We start from the raw sequence: 20,427 nt of genomic DNA, 5'->3' as shown, positions 1-20,427 counted from the left end.
TCACAGCACTGTCCTTTTAGTCTGATACCCACAAAGCAACATGAAGTTTTAGAAAAGAAACATAATGTAGTAATTTCAATCCATCTCTCTTTAGCTGATCTCTGATTAGCTTGCAGAGCCATTAAACTGCAGTTGTCCACACAGAACATAGTTGATACTCCAGTTTTTAAGCATTCTCATCTGCAACTAGTTTTGAGCAGTGCCTCTCCCAAGAGAGGTGCTTCATGTCACTCTGCTGGAGTATAGTCTGAGCTAGGGTGAGTTAGACACTTAAATCAAAATCCTTTCTTTTTTCTTTCAGGATGAGCTCAGCAAAACTTTATGAAACAATTGTGTATGTGATTATCACTCTTCAGTCTGGTGAGTGCTGATGCTCAGGTGCCTATGGACAATTTAAACTTCATGTACACAGGTGACATCACCTGCACTAGTTAAAAAAAAAAAAGGGAAATTTCAAGACAGATTATCAGCTGAATGGAAACTTTTTAACTATTTAGCAAAAATGCAATATTCAAGTCAATATCTTAAAAATACAATCAAATATTTATCCTTTAAAATAAATTTGAGGCACAACAGTATGGAAGTGAGCAGTTATCTCTCAGATATCTTTGCCCAAACATGCTGTCTCTGCAGAGTTGGCCTGCCTCTTGCATGCTGTGCCTGCAACAGAAAGGCAAAGGCCAAACCAAAACTGAAGAAAATATTTTTAAATCTAAATGTTTAAAGATAAAAAGAAAGTCTTGGTAATGTGAGTTGTTTTCTCCTCAGTTCTTGATCTGAAGCCTGCACAAAGAAAATTCTCATCCACCAGCATACACAGTCTAAACACGATAAATACAGCTGGCACTATAACTCTGTCCAGAACTGGAAAGACAATGATGAGTAACTTGTTCTTACCAGGCTCTAAGGTAATATTTTAAGAAATGTTTTGTTATTTCAAGAAATAAAGTGAACTTCTTAAAAAAAAATAGATTGATGTCAACAAATGGATGCTTAAAAATGTCCTTGAGTGAAATAAGTTTTGTAAAATAGTTATCAGAAATTGAATTCCAGGAAACGTGAATATTCCACTCTATAAGCTTAGGTTATTTCTTTGAATATCTGCAGAAACAAGATCTAATCTTGTATGCTGTGGACATGGTAACAACTCTCTTATGCACTTTTGCAGTCATTGTCCGGGCTGTGATGTGCTCTAGAACATTTAGATTATTATTATCATTATCATTATTATTATAATTAATTATTATTACTACTATTATTATTACTATTATTATATCAGATTCCTTTTGAATGAAATCTGGTATTCTGCATTGTACAATTGAATTTACAAAAATTTAAATAGTGCCCTTTCGAAATGAAACCAAATAAATCTTTTTAAACATCTGCATTGGAGCATAAAAAGCATCCACAATGAACAAAAAGGGCATTTTTTCAAATACAAGTGATCATAAAGCATGGTGGGAGAGGTTTGTTGCCATATTGAAATCAATTGAACTGCTGAAAACTGCAAAAGGAAAAATCAGGGTGATTTGTTTTAGGTTCAATCATAAATTATGCTGTTGTTTCTGGCTCCATATCCACATAGCTGACAGTTACCTTTCCCTGGTGACTAAAGTACACTTGCTGGATTTTGAGAGGCAGTTGAAAAATGAGGTTAGGGATTCCTCAGCTAGAATAAAGCAACCTTGGTTTTAATTTCAAAAATACAAATAAAAAATACAAATAAAAATATTCTGTATGTGTGTGTGGGAAATTGCAAATAGAAGGAATGTGTATGGGTCTCATAAGGAAAAAAGAACCCTATATTTCCCTCTTATACTCTCTGTAGGAAAGGGAGAAAAGGGAAAAACTTTTTAGTTGTACAGTGAGGTGCCAGCATGTAACATAATTACCTGATTTAGTGCAAAGTTTTAGAGCAGAGGATTTAAGACATTACTACCTGCAGTTGTTTTCTTCACCTCTTGCTGGAGGTGTCTGCCTCTGGAATATCAAGTAGAGCAGTTAAGAGGAGAATGTCTATTCCTTTCTGACAGAGTTATGTCCTGGAAATGAGAAAAATCCACACTATGGCTCCATGGCACAGACAGTGAGGGATGAATGGTGTTGATGTTTGGAGAACCTGCATGGGGAAATGGCTGAGGAAAAGCTGAGAGCAGAGGGGCTCACAAGCAGCATTGTTGCTCACACTTTCTATTACTAGAGCAGGGCTCAGTGCCAACTCCAAGTGGGAATTTAATAATGGAAAACATCAGCATGAGATAGCACACGGATCCAGTGTCAGGGGATGCAAGTGTGTGGAGGCTTTGGGGCAGTGCTACACCCTGTGTTTACCTCAAGGGTAAAAGGAAAGCCCTTTTGGGGGGAAGGCAGCAGAGCATTCCTGGGAACACCTCAGCACTGCTCCTTGTCCTGAGAGCTGCAGGATTTCCCTGTGGACTTCCAGAGGCCACAGATCTTGAAAGGCTGCACACACAACCCTGATGATGGGGAGAAATACAACACTCCATGGCCTGTGATTCTGCAGACAGGCAAAACTGGTCTGGCTTCAAATACATATATATACAGTTTAAAATGTTAAAAACAGTAAAGAGATTTTAAAAGCAAGATAACCCACTCCTGTAGAGAAAATTTCACAATGTTATAACACTGTTGTCTTCTAATCTTAAAGTATCTCTGACATACAACGCTGAGCTTATTATGGACAGAGGCTCCGAGCATCCTTGCAGCCTCTGCCAGCTGGGGACCACTGTACCACGACCATGTCCCCAGTTCAGGACTCTGAATTTTTGGAGGCTAATGTTAGGTCATTCATTTCTTCCTCTTTTTCCTGAATAATGCCTAAATATTCTGCATGATGAGAGTGTGGATTTGGAATTGCTTCTCTTTAGTCAAAAGATGGAGGTTGCCTGGCACTGTGCAACACTGCCAGGGCTTCAAAGGGAGAGACTGATGTGGTGATTCCTGCAGGGAAGGGGCTCTGAGCCCAGAGAAAAATCAAATTTCTAAACACATTAAAATGCATTAATAATTTCAAATCTAATTGCTTATTTTCTACAGAGAATTGCCCATACCAGTGCTATTTGAACTCCCCTCTTTCGGATAGTAAGCCAGTCAGAATATGACAACATTACTCTTCATTTCAGTGGAACAATAGTGGCATCCAGTGGTCAATCAGCAAATTCAACGCCCTGCATTTCCAGGGTTTCACTGAGATACTGTGATCTGCTCAAATACCTCATAGTCTGTCCTTGATTGCTTTTTGCTTTTTTTTTTTTTTTTTTGAATGGTGGTAGATAGTACTTTTCCTTGAAAATGGAGTGTATTTGCATTGCTTTAGAAAGAGTAAAATACATTTTCTAGAGTCCAATAGTTAAAATGTTAATTCTTCAAGGCCCCATTGCAGTTGGCAAGTAACTGTAGGGAGGGCAGAGTTGGCCTTGATGCGAACACATTTGATCTAAAGGCCCTGTTCTTGTGACGAACGAGGTCAAACAAACAGTGATACATCAGTGTCTTCTGTGTTTGATTCCTCTGGCTGTCTGGAGGAAGATCTGTGTGCAGCTTTATAAATCACCAGAAGTAATACTTAGGTTGCTATAAATCTTTGGAAACTTATTTTGTCATGTCACTGAAGTCAGTTGCATCATGTCTCCTAACTAGTCATTTCACTATGAGGAAAATGTGTTGTGTAGCTCTATACCATTTCTTCCTAGACTGAAGTCATGTTTTAAGGTAATAGGATTTTCCCTATTTGGTTTTAGAGTCTCACCTTTAAACTGTGGAGGGAGAGCTTCCATTCACACCAGGCTGATCATCTTAATGCCCATTGCCTCTGTTCCTGCACCAAAAGAAAGGAGATGTTCTCTCCACCAGAACTCCAAGTAGCCCATTTACATCCATCTTCTATTTATTCCATTCAGATTTCAGTCAAAGCAGTGAACCTAGCCCTGACTCTGTCATGACAAAATATTTGACTGCAGTCTCAGTCCTACAGGAAATTAAATGCTGTAAATGAGATCCTCTGATACCTAGGGGGAAAATGCAATAAAATTACACTAAGATCTTGTAACAAGCATAACATTTTTTTCCCATCAGATATAATCATGACAAAAGTTTAAAGACTCAAACAGGGAACCTGAGTTTTGAGTTGTGTAACTTGATAGTCATAGTATATTTGCACATCAGCCAAGGGGAAAACAAAATACTTAACAAGCTGGATTTAGATCTCTGCAGTGTAGATATTGATAAAAGATCCATGATTCCCACAAGTAATTGTGAATGTTCGGAACAGTATATCTTCCCAATTTTCACCTTAAAAACTAAATACAGTTTTTACTTTCAATGGAAATAATAGCATAAAATATGTTGAATATTTCCATCTGCCTGTGTTGATAGGATTCATGTCTATCCTAAATATGTCAAATATAACTTCAGTAGTGTTTACCCATTTCAGGTTTATGCACTGTCTTAACAGCATTTGTGCTACTTGACAAATACAGAAATACAATTAATTATAATTAGGTGGTGTGACATCTGACAGAGAAAAACTGGGTTACCTTCTTTGAGAAGTTCAGAAAAGTTTATTATCCTATAATTTAATCATATGGCTGTCAAGTGATAGGAGAGGCATTGTATGGAGGGCAGGGGGAAAATCTTCAGTTGTGTTTAGTAGATGCTTTCTGCCCCAAAATAAGGATGTTTTCAATCTCAGATGTTTTGTGCATTTCATTAGGTGTATGAAATTCCCAATTCTGATTTTGTTCAGGTTTGCTTATCCCCCTATTCTTTTTCCCTCTCTGCCTTCAAATGTGTAAGGTCCCAACTCAGTCCCCATTGAAGTGATTGTAGATTTCCACTGACTGCAGTGGGAATTGGATTAAATCTCTAAAACAACAATTACATGCCTAATTGCTTTTTATTGCTCACTTAAAAATGCATTCTTTGAAACACTACCAATATTTGTAAGTGCTGAGGGCTTAATGTGCCAAACTATTTAGGTTATTTGGAGACCTATTTTCCATCAGTGCCTGGGGATTTAAATAAATGCTATAAAAGAGTATTATTTACACTATGCATTTGTAACAAAAGTGTTTATATTGCATTATTATTCTTCATATTGATTTTCCTCTAAATGCCAAGACTTCACTGCTTTGCAGTAAGTGGGAGATCTGCTCCAACCTCATCCAAACTGAAACTGGGAGCTAACATAAGGAAAAGGGGAGTTTTCAGATCATGCTGAAAGACAGAAAAATTCTGTGAAACACTCTTCCTAGGGCTCTGTGCTGTCTCTTCTGGAGATCACCCTTGTCCTGTGTATTCCTCAGTGGACAGGCACTCCGTGTCTCCCCAGCACCAAGAGGCCGTGTGGTAGCTTGGCAGTGGCTGTAAGCAATAGTTGAAGTGACTGTGCTGATTGGAGAGTGGCTCAGAGAACTTCTTCAAGTGGCAGCCTGCACCAGCTCAGGTCTCCCTGTCACAATCCTAATTCTAAAATATGAACCCCATACACTAATGGGTGTGAGAAGGTTATGCAGAAATTAATTAACCACCGGAGATCTTTCATTTGACCTCTGAGCCTCTGAAAAAAGTAGCCACTGAAGGAAAACAGAGCAATCCTCTTCCTATAAAATCTACTTGAAAGAAACAATATAATTAAATCAACCCTGAATCTCACAAGCATGGCCTAGAGGAAGATTATAAAATCTGAATTTGGCTGCATGCCTAATGACTTTTACTGCAGAAGTTAGCTTCCTTCATCACCAGCCTCCTCTCTGAATGTGCAAACCCCATCTCTGCCACAGAGCTCTTATGACTATAATGGACCAAGTTCAGGCATCCTTCTAAATAGATACAGCAGGAATGCTCTACACAGGCCTGGAAATACTACTGAGGAGTGCTGTTAAGCACCATAAGGAGGCAAGTCAGATTTGGGAAACTGATTGAAATGGTTACAGAATTTTCTCTTTAATTTGACAGAGGATTGGCAAAGGACCTGTTGAAAGCAAATAGACTGAAATGCCATGAATCTACCCACTAATCAGCTGATCAGTAAATAAAAATGAGCATGCCATGAGATTACAAATTAAGGTGGAGAGTACATACACACTCTTCATTTCAGCAGTATTTCAATGCATGGTGATTGCAGATCAAGTGAGCCAGATTCTTCCAGAATTAGAAGTGTTTTTAAACCTCAAAAAAGTGTAGTAAAACCGCAGTTTGCTACAATATATTGTACATAATATATGCTCAAGACTCAGATTCAAAACCATTTCAACATCATATCTTGATATGCTACATTACTAAAATTATACTAGTTTCTAGTGGATAATGCTGTTTCTCTAGAGCTAATATAAAACTAAAAAATTACTCTTCTGGTAATTCAATAAAGTTAAATAACTTGCAAGTAACCTATTAAATATCTCAAGATTAAGCCTGGTATACAAGCACTTTGTTTTCACAGGATCCTTGGTAAGTGTAGAAGGCTTTTCCACAAAACCATAGGCTGAGAAGGTGGCTTCCAACTCTTTCTTTCTTTGTTCGCAGCCCTGCTTTTCACCCTGTGATTACAGGCATAATTTTTCCCTAAAAGATTTACTTTTTTTTTTACAGTTTAAATTCTCATGGTCAAGTTTATCTGCATAGCAAAATTTTCCTTGCCAGAATTGTTTGATTGTTGATGTTACTATGATGCTAGAGACAAACATTTTTAGTACAATTAAGAACACCATGAAACTAGGGCAAAGCTGAAGATTGCTGAACACAGCAAAGTGAAAGGACGTTAATGTGGGACATAATAATACTGAACTTTATCATATATTGTAATGGCAGTGGATCAAGCAAACACTTCTGGATTAATGGAAAATGGTTGTGCAACAGGACAGACATGATAAAAGGAAAGGTCAGTTGTGTCCATATGCCTGGTTAGTTAAAACAAACAATCCCCCTTCTCAATTCCATTTTTTTAGTGATGCTCTCCCTGTTGCTGGGTCTGAATGGCATCTGACTGCTGCAGCACTGTGGTCAGTCAGAGCAATGCAAATGGAAGGGTTATACTTGACAAGATAATTAAACATGGACATAACATTTCTACAAAATAAAATCAACAAAGACCAATGTTCTACAAGCTGAGACATTATTAGTATTACTACTACTACCTAAGGTCTCCCCAGCAGTTTTTCAATATAAGGAGTGATGATTTTAGAACCCATTACCCGGCTTTCAATGAACTCAAGTCCATTTCCATGGCAACATGAGATGCAGCCGTCCAAAAAGTTGTCAGAAGGCTGTAATGTTTGACTCCTGTGCAGTGCATGGCTAATGACAATCCTCACAGCTGTAGGAATTAGTCTCCATTGCAGGCTTTTAACTAAATTCAATAGAAAAAGAAATATCATATGAATTGACTGAGGGTGTGTGTTATTGTACAATTTGGCTTTTTAAAAATTTAATAAAAGAAGTCTTTGTAGGAGTGTTTATTGTCTAGAAAGTTCCAATACCTGCACTTTAGTTATAGCCCAAGCCTTGCAGAAGAAACTTGACCTGACTCTTCTTTCTTTTTCTAGTTTGTCTGTTTGTTTGTTTAAAGTAAGTGCTTTTTCTGTTTCTCTTCAGCTCTGACTTGTTCACAGCCTTTGGCAGGGGATGACAGCCCATGTAACGCTGTGCATAGAGGGTGCAAGGGGGAGTTTGGCCAGGTTCATAAGCTGGGATGTGGTGACTGACAGTATATTGAATAGACTGTGGATGTGATGGGACAAATGGTCTCAGGAAGAATTTGTGCAATTTAATAGGATTTGTATGAGAAAAATACTCAAACCTCTGGAAGATTCCTAAGTCTTCAACTAATGGAAGGGCCAGTACAGGTTTTTGAAAGGTACATGCCCTGCACACACTGTTTACAGGCCGAACAGCAGCTGGATATTTCTGTGGCACTTGGAGCCATTCCAGATGCAGGGGAATGTCCTCTCCTTCCTGGAAGCCAAACAGTTGCCCTAGCTGACTGCCCTGCATATTAACACAAGAGGAAACCTGCTAAGTTCTAACTTTACACACCAAGCTGTTCAATGTGGTGGCTCAGTGGAGCTATGCATTCCCTTCAGCCACATCTCCCACTAAAACATTTGTCCATGGCAGAGCCAGGTGCTCGTCCAGGGGCTGTGGCTGCAGCACCCTTGAGTGGTGGCTCTGAATGAGCCCTGATGGCATTGCTCTTTGCCAAAACACTTCTGGCACCCTCACACCTTCCCCAGCTGCCATGGCAGAGCAGTGATTGATGGTGCTGAGCATGCAAAAAGCAATCCATGGGCTAGACAGCTTTATTCTCCTAACAGGATTTGCTGCTTGCACAAGTTCCCAAAACACAGCACAGCCTGCTTCTACTTTGAGCATATTGAATTGTTAGGAACTAACTAGAAAAGTACACGGGAGGTGGCATAATACTGTGCAACATATGGCTGTTCTGGTCTGCCATGCCCAAATTCTGTCTAGCATAAATAGGCTCATTTCCCACTGACATCAAGAGTTGCTGTCTTAGATTATTCCGTACTGAAATCTAAATGTGGATCTTGATCATCTCCCACATTATCAAACAGAAACTAAAGCCAGGCAAAATTCTCATAACAGCTTTAGCATATGCCATCACTCCTTCCCTGACAAGTGATTTTACTCTCACTGCACTGACTGTCCTCTGATTCAGCAGATTGCTAGCAGGACAGCATGGAGAATGGGCCTCTTCCAAATGCACACACCAAGAAATAACTCAGTTCTGGCTTGCAGCTTGGTTTAAATGGTGCCAGAGCTGCCCCACACCCTGACCAGCTCCATTCCAGGTGTGAGAGAAGAAATGTGATGCATAAGGGAGGCTAAAACTTGACTTCTGATTCACTCCCAGGCCCCCTGCTCTCCAAGAGCAGCCATGGTAGGATGCAGCTCATGATAGACATCCACCATCTCCAGCAGACAGCTATGTTTGCTGTCACTGACCAACAAGCACATTTTAGGGAATACAAGGCCATGATGACCCTCTTTATGTGATCAGCAGTTTCTCCAGCTTTTTGTGTTCTGTTTCCAGATAAAAGACCATCCTAGTTCCTGCATGGATGGTCACCCCAGGATGTGAGGGCTGGGAGACACCACAATGGTTGTGCCCCAGGGTGCTCTCCCACCCAGCCCAGCTGTAGCACAGAGCCTTGTAAGCTCTACTTTGCCATCAGACTGCAGCACCACATGAGCACTCTTGTTTTTTCATGGCAAAAGGAAGTTTCTCCAGGAAAGGACGCACTCGGACATTCTTATTGTTTTTCCTGCAGCTTTTCTGGTGGAACAAGAGAGAAGCCAGCCACATGAGCTGTCAGTGAGATGCCCTTTAGACTGATGTTTTCAAGTGGTCTGCTCTGTTGAATCCCTAATTGCACTAATGGACCTAATGAACCAAACCTCCTGGAGGAAGCAGAGAACATCACAGTGAGAGGGGCATTTAAAATTAAATCTAGTAAAGTGCTTGGGAATATGCTGCCAGTAACAGTTCTGCCTCAGAGCTGGTGGTGGTTCATAGATCCTACTCACTCTCTGCCTGTCTTAATCTCCAAGAGCAGTTGTATTCTTCTTGGCTGGCAAAACCAGACCCACCTCACCCATGACTGTGGAGAGCAGCAAGAAGACTGCTCTGCATCACCTGAGCCACAGCGCCTTAGTTCTCCTGCTGTGCAGGAAGGGTTTCCTGCCCTTGTAGCCTCTCCTTCCAGGATGTTCTGTGTAGATTCATTGTGTTGCATCCCATCTCACTCACCTACAAGGTGCTGGTAAAGGAGTAGGATGCTCCAGGGTTCACAGCTCCCAGTCCTGCTTCTGAGAAAATGATCCTTATCAATTCTGCCTTTGCTTTTTCCACAGGATTTGCTACTGGCAGTCATGAACCTCTGCTGATCTCCCATCTCAGCCTTCCACCAGCAGCATGTTCAGCCCCAAAGAGGAGAGGCTCATGAACGATGTTATTTCTTTATGCCAAAAAAATTGCAAATAAACAGGCAAACTTCTGATTTCCTAATGTACCCTATGGTTACTAACCGGATGTCTGCTGGTTTTAGTGGCTGTTTTAAGCTGTTTTCTGCAATCGTTTTGTCTGAAAGGGGAATGTGTAGGGAACAGCTTGCTTCATGTTTTTAAGATGACTTTTATTACTGAGTGGCCTAGCACTCAGATGCTCAGAGTTATCTTTTGGGAATAAAACAGGTTATTTCTGTATCTCTCATTCTATAACTGCCTGGTATATAACATCTTTTATTATACTTTTATTTCCTTAAACTGGGCAAAGAAAGAAGCAGGACCCAGCTCCTGAAGACTTGTGCTTTGGATAAAATACCAGCAGCTATGGAGATTCTGTGACCAACCTGCATTCTGGTGCTGGTCAAAGCAGCTGAGCCAAAGGCCATGTGGGGTTTGTTTTGTTGTGGTTGCCATAGAATTATTTAAAAGGTACTCCATTGCAGGACAGCAAACTCCAGAAAACAACAGTAACAACATGAGTCTTTCACATTTTTCTTCAGTTACCCTTGCTCCTGTTACTGAGTGCAAATATTTATATATGAGCCAGGATAGTTTATCCCTCCTGCTGCCTTAACAGAAACATAATATTACTTAGCAGATCTTTAGTTCCACTCACATGGAGACTTCAGCCCATTTCAGAAGAGTTTAGCTGTTAACCCCTTCAAGAAATCCAGGACTTGTAGGATTGTTACTGGCAGATAATGCTGCTCAGGACCAGCAGTGGAACCAGTAGTGGGGCCTGGAGCTATGGTTGTGGGGTCTTGTGCTGTGGCTGCCAGCCTGCCTTCCTCTCACTCCATCCTGAAAAACAAGGGTGAAAATTCTAAAACCCCAATTCAGCACCTGCAATAACACAGAACAATCCCAGAATACAGTACTGGATGAACCCTAAGGTTGTTCTGTTTAAGAAGCACCTAAGTACACCTGAGGCTCCAACATGCACACTCATGTCTTTTTGAAACACTCATTAATGGTGCTTATACTCTCTAATGAGAAAGGTCTAGCATCCAGCTCGATTATTTCAGACTTTGCTCAGTGGTCATATTTTCTACAACTGCCAGGTTTATTGCTGTCTGCTGGACATCTCTCAGTGTGTCCAGTGTCCTGGCTGTGACCTGCCTCTGTCAAGCCCCCATGCTGCTGGTGCAATCATCCCACTAACAGATCTCAGAACAAATCTTGTATTTTTTTCTCTACTTGCAACATCCCAGCATCAATGGCTTATATCCAGTTTGTGACCCAATATGTTTCAATGATTTATTTTTGTGATAGTCCTTCCTACTTTTGCACCTGATTCTTTCTCTGGGTTTTTGTTTGTTTGCTCATTCATTTAGGTGTTTTCTTTCCTTTTTGCTTTATTCTCTTTGCAAACTGAAATGCAACTGCAGTCAACTTTCCCCAGGGAAAGCCAAATGCAGCAGCAGCAGTGTTTGGAAGCTGTGGCCATAATCTCACACAGAAGGTTCCTCTCTAGAGGAACACTCAAGAGAAACTCATAGCTAGTTTAAGGCTTGTGTGCATCACAAAGCACTTTCAATAAGCTTTCTTATGAGTTTTGTGCAATGTCAAATGCACTTTGATAGCCTGTGTACAGATGCTGTTGCTTGATGCATCCCCCACTTCTCCCACGTGTAGACAAAGGATGTGGCAGATAAACACCAGACTTCTCCAAGTCTGCTGTAATGCACTCCTTTCACCCTTGACTTGAAACTGCTGCTTCATTAGGCATCATTTTCTCCCCCATGCTTAGCAATCTTAAGCTTTGCTCACCATCCCAGACTTCACCTCTTCCCCACAAGTGACAGTGCTGAAGGTCTGTGCACCATCCCTTGCTACTGTAAAGAATTATCTGGGGGTCAGCTCAGCAGGCTTTGCAACAAAGGCAGATTAAAAGCAGATGCAGAGACAGCAAGGGGATTCTCAAACAGTTGCTCAGTGAAGTGGGGAAAAATAATTGTAATACAAAAGAAAATAACTAATTTTCCTGGGTCAGCAATGCTGTGACTCTGAGAGGAGCTGGTAGACATTTAGACTCCAACAAGGAAGGGAATAATGCACCGTCAGCAATCAAAGGACCATGTAGCAAACATCGGTGGATTCATTTTCTCCTGTTTTAGCTTCAGCCTCCTGCTCACATGATTCAGGCTTTGAAATGCCACATTATTTGTACCAAAGCATTGTACCTGCAGATTGACGGCAAAAGTCACACAGACTCTTAGCTCAAAACATAGAGCAGCAGCTCCAAAGTCAGCATTTTTACACCAACCAGCAGTAAGTATCCTCGGGATTTCACTGCAAGCCCTCTGTGGAAACTCACAGCAGCTACTGTTTCTTTTCCAAGGACACGTTCACATGTGGTACCTATCAAGAGCTGAGAGAATGTAAAATTAGGTAAGACAATCCTGATATGATATAGTTTTATATAGGTTACAGTTTTCTAATTAGAAACCAACCCTTTTATTTTTACCTTCCCTTCAACGACATTATAAAAACCTCGCTGCTCCCAGTCATTAGCTGCTACGCTTTAACTAAGCACATCCATTATTTTTAGATACAGAACGAAAGTCAGTTCAGGCAGGCCCATTAGCCCATGAATCCCTCTAAACCTCTGTCTCTGTGGCTGGGACTCGAGGCAGCAGCAGAGCAGAGCACCGGGCTGGATGTGCCTGTCTGGAGCCGATGTTTGTCTTTCCTGCCCCTTTCATTTCCAGCTCCTCGGGACAGGCAGTGCAGCGGCTGTGACCTACCCATGTCACAGCTCACATGGGCTCCGCTGATTGGGGCGGAGAGCCGAGGGGCAGGAGCAGAGCCCCCGGCACTCGTGCCCAGAGCAGCAGGGACAGCCCCGCTCTGCCCCGGGGCGCGGCCGGGGGAGCAGAGGCGCCTGCTGCCAGACCTCAGTGCCATGCTAACCATGGCTGGGGGGACAAAGGCAGCCCGAACCTGCGGCTGCCTGCCCTCACCGAGAGCTCAATCATTTTTAAATTCGGAGAATGAATGCCACGACCTGCAATTATTCATCTTTTGTGTTGTTAGCTACAGCTCCCCGCACTGTGCCAAATCACACGGTTCCAGACCGGTTTGGTGATTGAAGCCTTATCAACAACCCCATCTTTACCCTCCTGAGCCTGCCCTCTCCCTGAGCCGCCCTGTCACCCCCCTGCCCGGTCCCTGGTGAGGGGCTGCCGAGGTCTGGGCAGGATCAGCGCTCTGTGCAAAGTCCCCAGGGTGCTGAGGGAGCCCTTGGCGTGGCCCATGGCCAGCGGTCGCCACACAACGATGCCACCCACCGATGCTGGGCTGTCCTGGCTGGCTCCAGGCAACGGGGAGGAGGGGACAGGAGTGCCATGTACCTTGCAGGGAACGTGCCGTGCTACCTCCCAGAGTGGCTCCTGCCGGCTGCCCTATGGCAGCACCAAGGGCACAGTGTCAGGCAGAAAAACCAGCCACACCAAAAGTACACCTTCCCTGATGGATTGCAGACTGCAGTTGTTATCACCAGGAAGAGCCTGGGCCCCAGCACAACTCTTCCCATTTTGGGTTTTAGCCCTAAAACATGCATTTCTCCAATGTGCTTTTTAGACATCGACAGTCGTGAGCAGGGAGATGCCCATGAAATGCCAGGAAAGCTGCCAGCGCTGCCTGCCGCTGTGTCTCTCAGCTCTCAAGGAATGTGCAGCTGCCACAGGGCACCACTCACCTCTTCAATTTCTTGTTGGGGCAGACCTAGCCCCAAGAGCAGCTGGTGGCCATTACATCATCACCCCTGTCCCTCCTGGGCTAGGACTGGAAGAACTGTGCTCTCCTGCAATTTTCCAGGTTGGCTGAAGGACCAGCAGGTGCTGAGCCCATGGGGACAGGGGTGTAAAGGCAGGCAGGACCAGGGATGGGGTGCCCAGGCCTCCTGCAGACACGCAGCTTGTCTGTGTGCAGCATCATGGAGCTGCAGAGTTGCAGAATTCTTTGGTTGTTTCCTTGTGCCTGGTCGAGACTACGAGACTTCTGAAGGAACTGCAGTCCATTAGGCTATGCTTATTAATGGGACACCTGTCTTCAGGGAGTCTTCAGATCTACTCAATTAGCATAAACAAGGTTAATTTGTTTCTCCAATTATCATTCATATTTAAATGCACTATTCACTCCAGAATTGAAATTTTACATTTCTAAGTGATACACAGGACTTGGTTTGGGGAATCTTCTGCTTCGTGAGCTATGCTTTTAATTAGACTTTTGATTAGTCATGAAGCCATAAGGTTACCCAGAAGATGAGACATGGGTTTGGCCCAAGTGATCCTCTTTTATCCCATATGAACTCCCAGAGTTGGGAAGCAACCAAACAGAATACTGAGAACAGATAGAACAGAGGGTTATATATTTGTAGATGGGTTATAAACAGTAACACAACATTGTTTAAACTGTGAATAAGAAAATAATTGTTCTTAAAATAATAGATGAGTACAACCTCCCTCCTATCAAAAGTAAAATTTCAGAGGTGCTCTAAGTAGTAACATTTCTAAAATCAGACCCAAAGAAAACTTTATTGTAATAAAACTTGGCTTATCTTCAGTGGTATCAGGTTTTACTACTTTTCGAAGATGCCTAAATAGACCTTTGACAGCTGCTACTGTTATGGCATTTGTGCTGCTGAGGCCATGGCATCTAACAGATGGAAAAGCAGATAGTGCAGTAACAGCATTCATGAATAATGTTTCAGAAGCAGGAGTCACGGTCCTTAAATAAAACTGGGCAAAGCAGAGCTGAGTCAACTTCACTCCTAGATCAAAGAAAGCTCCAGTTGCTTCAACTTGGACAATGTCAAAAATGATCCATAGAAACTAAAGGGGCAAAAATTTAAACTTCATACCTGGAAAGATGCCTGAGTGCCTGTGGGCTCCCCAAGGACAGCAGTCATGAGGAACCTGCGAAGAGCCCACATGCAGGTGGGAACCAGCTGCTGCACATTGTCTGACCAGGACTCCTTCAGCAAGACCACCCACAGGCTCTCCTCGCTGCTTCCAAAATGTGGCAGGAACTGTAAGCAGCTCCCAGCTGCATTTGGTGGGCAGGCAGTCCCAGCCACTGCGGCAACTCCAAAAGCCCTAGGTCCTTATTCTCACTGTGACATCTCCCACTAGAACCCATGCCGAAGGGAGGGGCACAGAAATCAAGTGAGCAGGACACAGCAGCGCCACCCTCTCACAGAGACTGTTTTTTGTGTACTGTTCATGGAAACGACACATCAAAAGAGAGTTGCTTGTCTCCCAGCCAAACATGGAGACCAAATAAAACATTAGCAAAAACCGACTTTGTTGGGCTGGGTGAGGCACTGGTTGTGTCATCTCTGGCGTGTTGATACAAATACACGCTGGATCCAGCTTGCCTTTCGAAATAATAGCTCACTCAATCTTCATTGTGGGATTAAATAAATCAACAGCCCTCCAGGACAGCTCCTGATGGAGCCTGTTACTACCATTTGTACTGAATCAGTGGTTATCAGCCCACAGGAAATTATTGTAGCAAGCCATAATATTTGGTCTGACTGCCTCAGGGGAGGATGAACTGCTCACACCAAATCTGAGTGTTATCTCATCCCTGGCACCTCAGCGTTTGGCTTGACTGGCCAAAAGCTCTTTGTACATCAGCTCTGAAGCTTGTACTGCTTTGTTGCAAAGGGTGAGAAAGGACAGAAGGCAAGACAAGAGGGGAGAGAGAGAGAGAAGTGAATTGTCATCCACTAGAGATTCCGTTCTAGAAACCCTCACTGATTCATTTGGGCTTAAATCCTTTGAGAAACTGAGGCATCACCTCCTAATATTCCTCTCAGCTTCCTACCCCTGTATCAGGGCACTGAACACCAGCACCTGGTCCTGCTGCCCCTGAACATCCCCACAACATCTCAGCTGAGCCTCTGAACACCCACAGCACCAGGATGGCCCAATCCCATTCAGACAAACAGGGCTTACAACCACAGCTGGTACATGAACAACCCAATGAAGAGTCAGTAGAATCAGGTTAAGTTAATAACAAGAGTTTCTCTCTGCATCCCCTGAGGTTCCCTCATGTCAATCCTGTGATTTCTGGCTCATTTGAACCACTTCCACCACACAAAAAGGTCTCAGAACTCACACCAAAGTAAATCCTCAAGTCACTTTGCGAAACCTCTGAACCTCAGGTATCACAAAGTAAGCAGACCACACACAAGGTGAGCCACCACGGAAGCCTGATTTTTCCTTCACATACAACTCTGTGTTTACAGATGGACTCACAGCTCCTTGCAAGTCATCATGCTACCTCTTGGAGAAGCCATATTCATACTCCTGCAGAGAGAAAGAGCCAAGACTATTTCACCTCAATAATTCTTTAACAATTTTGCTGACTACAAAATGGATAAAGATGACTGGTATTTTCCTGGAATTGACTGGGTGAGAAGATCAGAGGCACAGCAGTGATGGGATATCAGGGTGCTGGGGATTTCCTGGAAGCCACTTTGGGGATTGCCTTCATCCTCTTCCTGCAAGTCCTCACCTATGCAAAGGCAAACATAAAACTGCATTCATGGAACACTTTTATCCTGATTTCTGAATGGAATGAGGCATGGGCAGTGTGTCACTTTTTGCCTGACTAGTCCTTTGAAATTTTTGAAATCACCACTCACTTTCAATAAAACTTAGCTGAGTGGCAAAAATCTAAATGTGTTGTCTTACTAACAGGTTTTGGGAAAATTAGCAGTTGGGCAGAGAGTCTGCTCCAGAGAAGCAAGGACTGTGGTGCAATCTCAGCCACCACTGGGCACAGGAGGCACAAGCACTCAACAGAAAGTCTCCAGCCAGAGCTCACACTGTTTTTGCAGGAATTCCTCCATCCTTGGGTTTGGACTTGTTTCTGTAACTCAGCAAAACTCCTGGAGCCCATGGAGACAGAAATGTGGGCTTAGGTAGGAGAAGAGGTTCAGGAGATTTCCCTCTTGCCTGGATCCCCTCGTGCTGGGAAGGAGCTGAATGCATGGCAGCTTCCAGTTCAGAGAAACCAATCAGAAAACAGATTTATTTGCTTCTGTTGTCCAGAAAACTCACAATTTAAATGTTTAGAACTTCCAACTCACATTTTAACTGCAAAAATCAGCCATAAGCTAGGGGTTTCCTTTTGTTTTGACAAAGTATTTTTCTCCAACGTCTTTAACTACACATGCAAGCATAACTATTTTTGTTATTTTTGGTGTTCTGACCTTGCAAAAACTCAGGACTAAAATCTCTGCTCAACCATCTTTATTTCTTTTTGTGGCTCTCTGGTCTGTGAAATTGAAGGGTTGCTATAGGACCCAATACTGCTGGAATTTATCTGTTTAGACAGAAGTGTGGTTTAATCTGTGCTTTGAAGAACAAAGCAAAACACACAAAAAAATTACATGGACCCTACGAAGAGATTATAAAGGAGAAAATAGGACAAAACAATGTAGGTCAAATTTGGGACATAATCCAATATTGTAAATTTGTGGGTATGGGCACAAATCATTCCTCTTTAAAATTGGTAATTGTGTCTGAGAAGGGCTGGTGTGTTTGTCAGCCAGCCTCTTGCTATAGGGACGGTTTCCTATATAGCAGGGACTTTCCATCTAAACCACACCGCGAAATGTCTTCACCTCACAGCTGCGACACTCTCAGGGCTCCTTTCACAGGAAAGGGGCCTCTGACAGCAGTGCCACTGTGCAGAGTTGAAGCATGGGGGTGAGCAACTGCAAGTTCCCTGTTCACCAGCCCTTTATCCCTACAGGCACAAACCCTTACGTTTCTAATAAAATTAACTCATTTATACCTGTGGGAAAATCCCAGCCCAGTATCACAGAGTGCACTGCACAAGCCAACACACTAACATTCATAACAACTGATGCGTTAACTGGGATTTGAATAGAATCATTTAAGCATTAATAACATTTCCATCTCTGGACACCAAGCCTTTTCACTTCTGTGCATTTTGACATCCTTTAGCAACTGAGCATATTGCTAACAGAAATCTAAGTAAAGCCAACATACCAAGCATTTGTGTCACAAATACAAATGGAACCTGGGGATAAAATCAGTGCTACAGAGCTGTGAGAGTCTTTAGAATAAGCAAAATAATTTTAACATTTAGGCACAATACAGTAGATATATATTCTTAACTATTACACATCTGAAGTGCAATAATGGGTGAGGCAATGATGCTCCCAGGCCAGTATCCCAGCTTCCACAGAAACCTTAGCAGGAAAGCTAAAGAACCTGTCTGGATAAGAAGCACATCCCCAGGAGATCACACACCAAACCCCTAAGGAATTAGTTGCACTCAGAAACAAGAATTCCTTACTTTCATATATCTCAAAGCAAGTCAGGGAAACTAAAGTTCAGAGATTGTGGGTGTGTTGACTTACTCCTGGCCTGCAGATACGCATAATGTTTGGTTTGGTGTGGGTTTTTTGTTTGCCATAGCCTTTTTAATGGGAGTTTTTGTTTCTTTCAGGTTTTTTAGAAAAGTTAGGCCATATCTATGATTTTAACGAAATTAGAAGTTTAATTAATTAATTAATTAAAGTTAAAATACAGCCATTGCTGAGAATGGATTAACAAGTGATTTCTGCTTTTCTTATTCTGCATGTTGACTTTCTTACAGGGCCATATAGGAGAATCTGAAGTGCACAACTGGGATTTAGTAAAGGCTAGTTCAGAACAAAAAGCTGTCCCTAACACAGTTGTCTGTGGTAAGTGCAGCAGAGGGTAGTTTAAACATTGATTCACTTCAGCTCACACAGGAGGAGATGCACAGATGCACGTACAGGACAATCCACAACAGCATTACCTGTGAGCTGCAAAGTAGCACTTCTAAGTGGGTGGGAAGAAAACAGACGCTTCTGCCTGCTGCAATGAAAAAACACTCTCAATACTGCAAAAAAATGTGTACAAAAGAAGCCAGGGACCAAATGGTACTTGAAAGATAAGCAGGATGTTTTGAATAATGGCTGAAAGCATATGAGTCTAAATTCCCTATCTTCCAAAAGACCTTGTGGGTGGGGAGAAACTATCATGACCTAATTCCTCATTTCCAGATGGATTTTTGTCATTTTCCCTGATAGAAGCATGCCTAGTCACTGCAAAATATAGCATTTAAGGGGAACTGTGTTTTACAAAGGTTTCTAGAAAAAAAGTCATCTGTGTGACTCCATATAGCAAGTAGAGAAAATAATGCAGCTGCTGGCTCATGACAAATAAAACATCTTCTGCAGTTAATAGCAAAATGTGATATCCAGGGTTATTTTTCAGACCTGCTACAGTTCACAATATGGTCTCACAAATGCCTGTGCCAGCATAAGTAGGAGTGGGTGCAAGGGGGAAAGTGGGATCACTTCTTTCAAGTGATTTCATTAGAATTATAGGCTGGGATAAATAACAGAATTTCCCTGCCTGCTTATTTTTAACATTTCTCTATGTTTTCTTTTTTTGGCTCTAATCTTACAAGCAGCCATTGCTTTGGGCAGGACCAAAGGCTGATCCTGCTCTGCGTGTGCTTGGATAGTGGCCTAGAGCCAGAACCATAGGGAAAAAGTGTAAGAAATATGAGAAGCTTAAAAGGACCCTTCCTCTATCATCTTCCATTAGCAAGTAGTTCAGAATCTTCATGTAGAGCTCTCTAAAACTGTGAAAGAATCATATCAGAAGAACTGCTCCTGCAGTTCACTGCTACTTGGAAGAGAGTTTTAAAGGAAAAATATGTCTAGAATAAAAATCTGATCAGAGAAAGGCACCATCATATATCTGCAGTAATTATTGCAGTTCAAATACATGCACAAGCTGTCATATGCACAAATACAGACGTATTTCACCAGTCTGCAGGAATTACTGAAAAAAAAAAAAAAGAAAATAAAAGAAGATAGCTCACAAAAAACCTATACAGAGGGAAAAACAGTCATGGTAAAGCACCCCCAAAGTAGTGGAAGGGTCATGCTCTGGAGGCACTCAAGCTTTAGCAGTCTGGCTGCTGTCCCAGAGGGACTCATCACCCACACCACCTAGGTCAAACTGACAGCACAGATATCAGGGAAACTTCTCTCCCACGCACACAACTGTTAAACAATGATCAGTCTAGCTGCTTATCCAGAAAGATTCAAAAGATCTATCATGTAAAATAAAACCTCATTGTTCCCAGCTTTAATAATAGTTGTCTGAAAAGCATCTCTAATGATCGTGACCACACAGGCTTTATGGGAGAGCAAATCACAGAGGACAGACCATACATCTTTGCCCTGGGAAAAGCCATGGAGCGTTTCTTCCTGCACCCAGTGATCAACTGGAAAGGCAACTTTGGTTTGGGAACAGCTGGAGAGAGAAAAGGAGAATATCACAAAGGTTTTCAAAC

The 20,427-nt window shown here is 42.3% G+C and overlaps 1 long non-coding RNA gene across 1 annotated transcript; it reads right to left on the bottom strand.

The window, feature by feature from the left end:
• Nucleotides 1-12,126: 12,126 nt before the first annotated feature.
• On the bottom strand, nt 12,127-15,975 carry LOC111932852 (uncharacterized). The gene is made up of 3 exons (XR_015290358.1): nt 14,909-15,975; nt 13,745-14,388; nt 12,127-12,415 (listed from the first exon to the last, which is right to left on the bottom strand). It is a non-coding gene; the product is annotated as an uncharacterized LOC111932852 (long non-coding RNA).
• Nucleotides 15,976-20,427: the final 4,452 nt, after the last annotated feature.

Source organism: Cyanistes caeruleus, chromosome 9 (assembly GCF_971803275.1).
Source record: "Cyanistes caeruleus chromosome 9, bCyaCae1.hap1.1, whole genome shotgun sequence".
Lineage (NCBI taxonomy): Eukaryota > Metazoa > Chordata > Aves > Passeriformes > Paridae > Cyanistes > Cyanistes caeruleus.
Note: the sequence above shows the minus strand (reverse complement) of the source record. Positions and strands in the feature narration are given on the sequence as shown.